This window comes from Poecilia reticulata, linkage group LG17 (assembly GCF_000633615.1).
Source record: "Poecilia reticulata strain Guanapo linkage group LG17, Guppy_female_1.0+MT, whole genome shotgun sequence".
Taxonomy (NCBI): domain Eukaryota; kingdom Metazoa; phylum Chordata; class Actinopteri; order Cyprinodontiformes; family Poeciliidae; genus Poecilia; species Poecilia reticulata.
Window position 1 is genome coordinate 10,698,054 of NC_024347.1, and position 7,467 is coordinate 10,705,520.

Consider the following 7,467-nt stretch of genomic DNA (forward strand, 5'->3'; position numbering starts at 1 on the left):
ATCCATCCATCCATCCATCCATCCATCCATCCTCTTACACCCTTGTCCCTTAGTGGGGTCGGGAGGGTTGCTGGTGCCTATCTTCAGCTAACGTTCCGGGCGAGAGGTGGATTAGTTGGTCTTTAAACCAGACAAAGTAAAGCTGAGTGACTTATGCACTCTGGTGTTTGTTGTTGCTCATGTTCTGTCTTCTCTAGACTATTTCTCCCAACTGTTTTACAGATGGTCTTGGTCCACTCTTCACTTTTTACATGCTTCTTCTTGTACCGCCTTCACCCCCTCTCCATCTGTCTCCTCTTTTTCCTTTTTTTTTTCTGTTTGCTGTGTTTATTTGTTCCATCTACACACATGGCTCGTGGTCTGTTGTACTGTAGATGAGTTAATCCTACAACAAATTTATCACCGCAACCGAAGACTGACACTAAGCACTCTAGAACCCACTCTGTCTGTCTTTCGCTTTCGTTGCTTGCCATTTGTTTAACATGCTGGCTAAGCCCCGGGGGCTGCGTGACGAAGCACAGATTACTGGCTTACTGAGTGAAATCAGTTTACAGTTTTAACAAATCTTTCATCAAATGACAAACTGAACAAAAGTGAGAGTTACCTCTCTGCTCCATCTCTCTCGGAATAAACCTGCTCTTTTTATGTTTCCCTTAACAGCATCTTCATTTGTCATGTTTCTGCTAAAAGCAAATATGTATGTAGCGCAAAAGAAAAAATGACTATAATTATTTCTGATCTTTTCCTTCCTTTGAAGGATTTGCAGCATGCCGATATTACCGTGCGCGTCTTTATCCATCCATCCATCCATTTTCTAACACCCTTGTCCCTTAGTGGGGTCAGGAGGGTTGCTGGTGCCCATCTCCAGCTAATGTTCCAGGCGAGAGGCGGGGTACATCCTGGACAGGTCGCCAGTCTGTCGCAGGGCAACACAGAAACACACAGGACAAACAACCATGCACACACACACTCACACCTAGGGACAATTTGGAGAGGCCAATTAACCTGACAGTCATGTTTTTGGACTGTGGGAGGAAACCGGAGTACCCAGAGAAAACCCACACATGCACAGGAAGAACATGCAAACTCTATGCAGAAAGACCGGGGCCGGGAATCGAACCCAGAACCTTCTTGCTGCAAGACAACAGCTCTACCAACTGCGCCACTGTGCAGCCCATGCGCGTCTTTATGCCCTTCAAATTGATTCAACTTTGTGCTGCTTCATATACAGTATCTATCCACCTGTGTCTGAGAAAATCCTAAGTATATGCGCTATAATCACACATTTGGAGATTAGGTAAAGGAAAATGATTTTTTCTAAAGTCTACATAATTTCATACAGTCTGAAAATCTGCTGATATTTTTTTTTACAACAGCCATGTTGTTTTCATGCTTCTGTAAAAATGCATATTCTTGTCAAGTTAAGGACTGCAGTTTGAGTGTTTTATCAGAAATCTGGCGCATTGGATTCATGAATGATAATGGTTATTGGATGCAAAGCACACACAGAAAACCAGCGGGTAATGATTAGGACTGGCTGCTGCGGTTGTCTTCCCCTTTTTTCCTCCTTCTGCTTCTCATATCGCTGTGCGTGCGTGTGCGTGCGTGTGCGTGTGTTTATGTCCTTTGCTCCTCACATCTTTGCTTCTGCTGCTGTGGCCTCTCGATCTACAGCAATTTACCTGACACATGATCTTTATTAGATTTATAACAGAGTCACCAGTTTTTTGTTTTTGTAATATTTTTCATCTTTTTCATCAAATTTCCGACAGGTTGTTGTTTTCACCAATCAAATTGTACTCGAATCAAATCCGTGCTTGAAGAAAGATTTTGCTCCTCGTGTCTTGTCTTGCCGTGTTACCCTGCACCTCAGATTCTGACTGCCCAACTGAGCTTCATATGTGTTTGCCTGCCAACCTGCAAACAACTCTTTATGCAGCAACACTCAACTTCTACTTACTGTCTAAACTCTTGTTTACCCTGCAAACCTGCAAAAAAGACAGAGCAAGACCCATTTATTGCTAGAGTCGAGTGTGAACTCACCCTTCATCAAGAACTCCTTCATTTGCATTTGGCTCCAGGGCGCCTGGAGCCTGTCAGTAAAAGAACTGGAACGAAAAAGAGTCGGAGGCAAGAGGCTTGTTTTGGCGTTTATGCAGAACTCTTTTTTTGAAGTTCGGTTTTCTTATTGTTTATCAGTACTGGAGTCATGACAATCAAAAAATTGTGCTAATCTAATAAGAGACTCTTTAATAAACTTGAACCAAATCACAGCTGCAAGCTGTACTTTAGTCTTTCCTCATGCTGTATTTCCCAATCCTGTTTTTCCACTGCGCCGAGTGAGGCAGAAAACAGGCACAAGAGGAAGTGCACAGCAGGATACAGATGTGGCGCTAGTTTGAACTGCAAAATATTGCGGGACATCGTGTGAGGTACCACACACATAACTGCTTTGTGCAATGCATTTTAAGAGGACATTGAGACAGACTTCATTTCAAGCGAATGGCCCGTGATTCAAGTAAGAAGATGCTGCGTCGTCTGAATGCACTTTTTTAATTCACACGCTTCAGGTGGTTGTGCACCAGGGACAGGGACATCCCTTTTGCAAACCTTTCTTTGCTCTTGACGTGACTGATTTGATTCAATCTAAAGGTCAGCCTCCATGTAGAAAACAGCACAGACTTGGAATCAGCCTTGCGAAAAGCCCACATTGTTTTCCAACAGTGTTTGTTCTCAGTTTTCTTCAAGAGTAGTAGTAGTTGTGACAAGTATTTCTACATGAACAGCATGTTGTGATTTCACTATACCGTTTTTTTTTTAATCTTTGTTATGTCATTGATGGAATGTGTAAATATTCAACAATCTGAATTTTAAAAGGTTCTTTTAAATGTTGTTATAGCATACTGAGGTGGGATGATGTTCAAGAAAATGTGCTAAAAATTGCAACAATAAGACTATTGGATCCAAACTTATCTGCATGACTCAACTCACTACCATCCTCTCATCTCAGCATGGCCGTGACTCACACTGAAAGCTTTTGTCTTCATTATGGATCATTGTATTTTGTGCTTTCTTTAAATAATAATAATAATAATAATAATAATAATAATAATAATAATAATAATAATAATAATAATAATAATAATAATAATAATAATAATAATACAAGATATATTTCATGTATAATATGAAATATTATATATGAAATATATAATATTTCATATTATTTCAATGCACCAGTTAGCAACCGGTGCATTGAAACACGATTCTCATTGGTTTTGTTAGAGCACTGCTGATATATTCATGAAATGTTCCCAATTATTTCACTAGTAATCAGAATTTCTTTAAAGAAAAAAAAAAAGGAATTTATTTTATTTTCCAATCTAATCAGGCAACCTTAATCAAGCAGGGGATGAGACAATCAGTTAAATTGGAAAATGTGTTAAAGAACAGAATTACTTTTTTTCTTTCCTTCTGGTTGGTACAAATTTCACATATTTGCACTTAAAGGGTGTGAACTACAAGCAGGTTTTTCTTGACCAGTCCGATCTGATGAAATACTGTGTAAGTAATCACAGTGGGCGTCATTACTACAGATTTAATCCTTCGTAACCCCCATCCTACGAGAGGAGTAAACAAGTCTACCTCATGCTACATGATTGCACTACGTGTTTCATTTTTTCCGTTTTCACGTTTTTTTAGTCGAGTCATGTTACGCCGTCTAAGTCAACTCAAGCTGACTGATTTTGCTGAAGCAGAGGAATGAATGCGCTCCACAAAAGATCCTTACAGAAGAGCAGAAGTGTGGAGGCTGACGGTCTTTTGACATTTACTCTGACATTTATTTAAAGTTTTCAGTATTGTTTCCTGGAGGAGATTTCAACTTCCTCCACTGACTATGTAAGTAATGAAAACTGAAATCAATAGGTCCCTTCTCTCTGGCACACACTCACATACACCCACGCACACACCCACAAAAAAAAATAAATAAATAAAAAATCGCAGCTATTTTCCTTGTGATGTGGGTCCAATTGTTGCTTATCAGCCCAATAATAATGACAGCCAAATAACATCCAGCAGTGAACACAACATAATGAAGGCGATGCTGCTGAAAAAGCGTAGGTGGACTCTTGATTTCAGCTGCTGCGCCCTGTGTCCTGCTTTTAAACACACTTTGCTCTACAATAGCATGAAATAAAATGTAGAATTTCTAGTTGTTGTTTTTTTTTTWTTATTTTGTTAGTGAATGATGTCCAAAGATAAACGGGAAATAYATTTTGATGCCAAAGCAAACACACAAAAAAACAACAGGAGACTCTTGAAAGAATAAAATCCAGAGTCCAGTCTATGTGGACAATTATTGTCTTTTGACATGCAACAGGTGACAAGGTATGAAAATTCACGCAGCTAATAAGCTGCTAACAAGCTGCCCAAGATGTTTAACCAGTGAAAATGACTTGTCAGTAGACTGACCATGGTAATTATTAATTACTTGCCTACTTCATATATATTTGAAGAAATGTCAATTTTCTGTTTTTGTTGTTGTTTCATACAATATTTTTTAAGCATGTCAACAAATTCTCAGTCATCAGATCTTTACCACGCAGAGCATTGTTCTAACGTTTATTGAAAGCAGAGTCATTGTTTATAGTGTACATGGACGCTCAGTCACCAAAAGAGCTGCTGTGCAACAGTAATTGGCATCATGTTTCAAAGTTTTGTAAACAAGTTTCATATTTTGTGTTGYGCTACATCAGATCAGTTATTTATTTAGTCATTTTTACAAATGTTTTCTCTAACCGGGTCYTATTATCAGTTTCATAAATCTTAAATCAACTTTAAAGCAATGTAGTTAAGAAATATTATGAGACAAAAACTCGTAGACAACTTGATAGCATTTCAACATGTCGGTCCAGAAGTCAGGCTCACAATCCATCATGTGTGGATGTTTGCAGTCTTCAGAATGGTCTGGTTTGTCTGTTTRTCTTGCCACCAATTCATTAAACTGCTTTTGCATTGTTGTAGTGACGGCACTCGACACTTTGAACTGTCTTCTTGCTGAAATGTGCGATGCAAATAACCTTGATTGATTAAACTTAATATCTATCCATGTCACAATATCCTGCAAGCTTTCACGATAACAGACCTACACTTATATACGACACCTGTCATGCTAAGAGCTCATAAAAACACAAGTCAGACTACCGAGTGGATTATGCATTTGAGCTACAAGCTGTAATTTAACCAGACACRATTTAATGAAGACCGACTGTCAAATTTGTTAACTTTATTAACYAACCCTCGAAAGAAACCGTAGAAATGATTAATGCTTTGTACGACATTCGCTGACTGATATTTTGCAATTACATCGTTGTTTGTTTTTGTATTTCCAGTAGTAAAGCATCCTGCTTTGCATAAAACTATAATGGTTGTCCAAATTGTATTATAAATTACTTTTTCTGCCTTAATAAGATGCTAGAATATAATCCCAGATTTTATGAAAAAAAAAAATTCATTTTACCTTTTCTTCATAGTTAGTTCAGAATTTTATTAAGACATATTCTGAAGCTAAAACTTCATAGTCAACAGCAACTGTAATATAATGTAGAAAACACAGAAGGATGCTCGTGAAATGTTAAAAACTACTACTATTTGTCAGGATTCTGGATCGTTTTGAGTTTTTTTATTTGCATTTTGATTTATTTCTGCCTTGCTTTAATTATTAGCTGTTCTGTTTCTGTCACCCTCACTTTATTTTAGATCAGTCTCCCCTAAATATTATACTGCTAAGACGTTCCAACACAACTGTGATMATTTTTGATAACTGACAGATTTGCACAGAGTAATATAAATACATCAAAAGTGCGTTAAAAGACGACGCATCAAACCCAGTTTTGCACGTCAACAAGTCTACAAATTAGAACTATGAACATCTTCACTTTATAAATCAGCTTTTACTTATAAAAAGGATGACAATTTAAGTTTGCTCACAAGGCTAGAAACAGCTCATAAGAGCCCCTGAGGCAACTTCTGCTTATACAGAAGAGAAACCWCCATTACGTTGTAAAACACCTTTTTGACTGGTGATATTATGGATCAGGYRMCTGTGAGTCAAAGTGACATGCGAGACGCGGCGTGTCGATGTGGCTAGTTACTGGTGCTGAGGATTGCCTACGGCAGGCACCTAATTGGAGCAAGAAAACGGCACGTTCCATCCACAGGGCTGTGGTGGAGAGGTCCAGAAGAATCAGATAAGTGTGCGCAGCCTCATTATTTGGGGTCCAATTAAAGCTGGTAGCCACACCGTACAGCATGAACACACATTCATACGTTTACAGCATAAGCTGTGGAGAATGTTTGTTTGTTTTTTTTTTTGTTTTTTTCAGAATCGGAAAAGAAAAGATTCCACCATATGTTGGAACCATTTTTGTAAGGAGGAAATATTTTGTAACTAATAATTTGATCCAAGCGACTCTAAATCGTCACAGTAAGTTTAATGAGAAATCTTAAGATTGATGAGCGGAGACAAGAGAAAGAAAGAGAGAGGGAAGAATTATAAATAAATGAGGAAAGTCTAATGGGTTGTAAGTGGACGAATCATCGTAATATACAACGCTAATGGTTTGTAACTAATATAACTAATTGACTGCATTCTACTTTTAGAAAGGCAGCTTAAATTGGCCAGTTTTGCACAGATATTCCTTATGAAAATYTTAGGATATTTATTTCCCASGTCCYACGTCTTATATTTTACCACGTATTTATTTTCAAAATGTCTTTTTAATTCTCTTTTGGCACATTTCTAATCCTTTTGCCACACTATATGTGGGTTACATTTCTTCTGTGATTGAAAGTAATTTGACAGTAGTGTAAAGTACATTTACATATTTATGTTAAATTCCCAAAATTCTTCCAGAATCGTAGATTTAGTGTCGTATTCATTATGATTTCATCACCTTGCGATCACATCGTGTATATTTTTTACGTTTATTCTGTTACTTTTATTTGCACAAGCAGAAATTGTAATATGTCCTCAAGTAAAATGTTACTATTTGAAAATCTCCTTAAACTGAGAAAATAAACAATTAGATCGTGAAAGCATCGACTCTCAGACATGACATTTTGAGCATTTCCTAAATTACAAATGTTAATCCAACATTGAMATTTCTCAAGCCACCAGAGATTACACAATTGATGGCATACACAATTTCCATGGAACTGAACAGAAAACCTTCATCTTACGCAATGGTGCAAAAATATAATTAATTTTATCATCGATTGCTCCCAAAAAAAATTAGGCATACCTCAGTAGACTCCCATTTCTGTAATTGCATTTAAAACTTTTGGGTTGGTACCATGATCTCATAAAGTGTTACAATTGGTATGGGAGCTCCCAAGGCTGTGTCCTTAGCCCACTACTTTTTCTCTATGTTGTGCTTTTGATAATAGAAGAATATATTAAAAAAA